Raw genomic sequence first — 4,210 nt, forward strand, 5'->3', positions numbered from 1 at the left:
GTTAGTTAAACTAAGGATAGATAGGTTATTGAAAACGGCTGTTTGTTGGCTATTTATACTTCATACTGCACCCCATGGATAGCTAATCTGATGTTCAACGGTATCTCGTACTCATAACAGTTCAATTATGATATAAGTCGTAATAACGAGTAGGTAATCGAGAGTTGAACAAGACACATCAAGATTTATGAACGTTACGTCACTCGAACGGTTGGCTCAGTGGAAGAGCGCTCGCACGGAACGCGAGAGATCGCGGGTTCGAGTCCCGCATCGTTTATAAATTTGATTTGTGTAATTTATCCCAAAAGTGAGGGTTACACTTTAACAAGTAACAAAATGATTAATCATAATGTTTCACAAAATTACCTAGGAATAAATGTGGTGATAAACCTTGTTTACACCACACTATGCCCGTCACCTTAAGGTTTGAGTGTGTCATGAAATGAAGCTTAAAGCGAATTGCGTCTTATTTCCGTTAAATACTCAAAGATGAAAGCGCTCGGGAACGATGTTATAATCTGAATAAGGTGATTTAACAACACCCCACCTTAGATCTGAAGGTAATCGTGCTGATAAGGTCGGTAATGGCGCCACTCGGTGAATTAAAAACTATACTCCGGCCCAACTCTGCGGCGAACATTCCTGTAAAAGTATCGGAGTACGTTCGCGGGGCCGGAACTTATCCATCTTTCTGGTCATTACCGTGCCATGATATATGGGAATATCTTATGCTTTTAATTATGAATTATGTTATTGGTTTAAAGTTAAAACTGAGCGATCTTTTTATTGTATATATAAACTAGATGTGAATACACGCTTCGCTGGGTCATTTTTGATTACAGTACCAATTGTGCGTAGTACCAATTTACCAGTGGGAGGCTCCTTTGCACAGGATGCCGGCTGGCTGGTGTTTCGGTCTGAAGGACGCCGTAGGTCACTACCTACGGCGTCCTTCTTACTTACCTTATTTCACTAAATTACTGGGCAAATGTGACTTAACATCTTCTTATGTCTCAAGGTGACGAGTGCAATTGTAGTGCCGGTCAGAAATTTTGGGTTTTTCAAGAATCCTGAGTGGCACTGCATTGTAATGGGCAAGGCGTATCAATTTCCATCAGCTGAACGTTCTGCTCGTCTCGTGCCTTATTTTAACAAAAAAAAACATAGATATTTGTTAATGTTTATAATCTATCACAACTTACTTCAAAATTTTTTCATATTATTCATATTCATATTATGAAAAAATTTATTTGAAAAATTTCCAAATAATTCTTAAAATTTCTAGATTATTCAATAATTTTCTAGAACAATCCAAATCAATTTAGATTAATGATAATCTCACATTTTTATAAATCACATGTTTCAACCCCCGTATCATCTACACCCTTATAGATCAACTTGCAACCACCATAGTGCACGATGGGAGCCTTGTACTTATTGCGACACATCTCTATTTATATATATATTTGTATTTTAGATTTTGTCATGTCACATAGTTATACAGAAAATATAGGTTGTTATAGTAAAAAAAACATAATAGATACTTTGTCGTTCTATCTCTAGTTGATATAGATTGATAGCATAATTATAATAAAGGGTCGTGGACAGTTGGAAAGGGCTTTAAGGTTATTTAGTGATACCAAGAGAAGTGTAAAGTGTTGTCGGGAACGTAGGCGTACGCTTTGACCACATGAACGACGGCGTCAGTACTTCTGTGGCTCAGGGAGACTGTTGCCTGCTGACGTTAATTGGAATAGCTTCAATCCCTGTTCCAACGCGCGGAGGTTTCATGTAGTCTGCGCTCTCACACACAAATAATAGTAATTATTTGAAAAGTAAAGTAAGTATTCATTCATGAAACTTTACATATATACATAATACATGTTTCTGAAGCAGTAGTATTTAGTATATAAGAAATGACATCAAAGCGCGTACACCTTCCTTAAAGGCCGGCAACGCTCTTGTGATTCCTCTGGTGTTGCAAGAGAATGTGGGCGGCGGTGATCACTTAACACCAGGTGACCCGTACGCTCGTTTGTCCTCCTATTCCATAAAAAAAAATCTACAGGAATTAATTTTGAGAAAAAAAATGCCTTTTATGCCTTTAATAAAATTAAACGAAAAGCACACCCACTCAGCATATTTGGAATTTGAGATTAAGATAACCCCGATTCTTACACTGATTTTCCTACAAATTCGATTTGTTGATAGCAGCTGTAGACAACAGGGTTCCTTTTATTATAGCTCTTAAATGTAACCGCATAAAAATAGGTTTTTTTATGAAAATAAGGGATGGGACGAGCAGGACGTTCAGCTGATGGTAATTGATACGCCCTGCCCCATTACAATGCCGTGCCGCTCAGGATTCTTGAAAAACCCCAAAAATTCTTAGCCGCACTACAACTGCGCTCGTCACCTTGAGACATAAGATGTTAAGTCTCATTTGCCCAGTAATTTCACTAGCTACGGCGCCATTCAGACCTAAACACAGTAATGCATACACATTGCTGCTTCACGGCAGAAATAGGCGCCGTTAAAAAAATTTGTGAAACAAAATATATAATTGATGTCTTTCCAGACGCAAATAATAGGATATGATTGTGTAATACATATAATAAGCTCTTGAAAACAAAATATAGATATATCAGTAAAGGTATTCATGTAAAACATGTATTATATTACAATATCACAACTTCACTCCGATATTTATGAAAAAATTACTTACCAGAAAGACGCAACAAATTAGACCATTACCAAGAATACATTTAGGTATTTATTAACATTTATCGCCTCAATAACTTATATCTATCAGGTCTTTTTTTAATAAATCTCAATGGAAGATACCAAAGTGGCATTATCTGAATGACATTCTGAGTAAACGGTCCACACGTTCACATTTTAATAATGTAGATATATTTGGTCAGATAACGTCGGTAACTCAATATTAATGAAATACCTAGTGCTTCTACAAAGAAAAACAAAACTTCTCTTTGACAGATAATACATAAATATTTGTAAATCGTTTCGTTGTTTGATTGGGTGTTATAATAAATGCTTTTTGTACTATTATATATTCTTTGATATTATTTCTAAATTTGAGTTTGTTTATTTTTTATACTTTTATGCCTTAACTACTCAACTGATCGCTCCATATCAGCAGTCCAGAAAAGGATATTAGCTACATTACTCATTAAAGTGATACCCTCACTTCTGGGATTAATTACACAAATAAAACAGAAAACAAAATTTAATGAACGATGCGGGACTCGAACCCGCGACCTCTCGCGTTCCGTGCAAGCGCCTTTACCAACTGACTTTAAAACATAACAAATTGTTTAGATTTGCAAGATTGACATCTCAAGTCAATTTCCTAATATCCAAATATTGGGGTTGAGCAGGTTATCAACTGTAAAGTAGATCCTGTAGATGAAGCCACATCCTGAGAGTTGAACAAAGCATACAAGATTTTATAACGATACGTCACTCTTACTGTTGGCTCACATGGCTTTATTTAATGTAATATTTAATTATTCCTAAAGTTAATTAGTTTTACTTCAATCGCACGTAAAGATTACACGCACACACTTTTTTATGATATGTTATTGAATATTAACAAATATGGCTGTATAGGCTCAAACCCTTTGCCTATCCTAATAATGGAAACGAAAAATAAAAACCGAGAACAAATTAACGAATGTCAGAAAATTTCTGAAATATTATATATTATTTATTGCAATAGTAGTAATAAATAAACAATAAAAACACTTGGATTTTTAAAAAATATAACTGAGCAATTTGAAATATTTTTTAAAACCATTAAATTATAAGGGCTTAAGAAATTCTTTCAATTGACTTTTGTACTGAGCGTTACTTCCGAAAAAAAAATCTGAGTTACGCCCAAGTTTTACTTCAAAAAGTTACAAGCAAGAGCTAGTAATGAAATATTTTAGATGAAGCGTGAACATAATCTAGTATTTCTGCGAAATTCGTAATTATTATGCTCTCAGAGTCTCCTATAGCAAATGGCAGACTTTAATTACTCAGAATCCTGAATGAATGGTGTCACACACTAATTTATCATCTTGATGAATGAGTAATTCCCCCTAAAAAATTGCGTGTTCGTTTTAACAGCTCATTTTGAGTCAGTGTTTATTTTTATGTTTGTAGAAATACGGGACAACTTTTATTTAGAACTATAATTTAATGTACA

The sequence above is a fragment of the Leptidea sinapis genome, chromosome 24, assembly GCF_905404315.1.
Source record: "Leptidea sinapis chromosome 24, ilLepSina1.1, whole genome shotgun sequence".
Lineage (NCBI taxonomy): Eukaryota > Metazoa > Arthropoda > Insecta > Lepidoptera > Pieridae > Leptidea > Leptidea sinapis.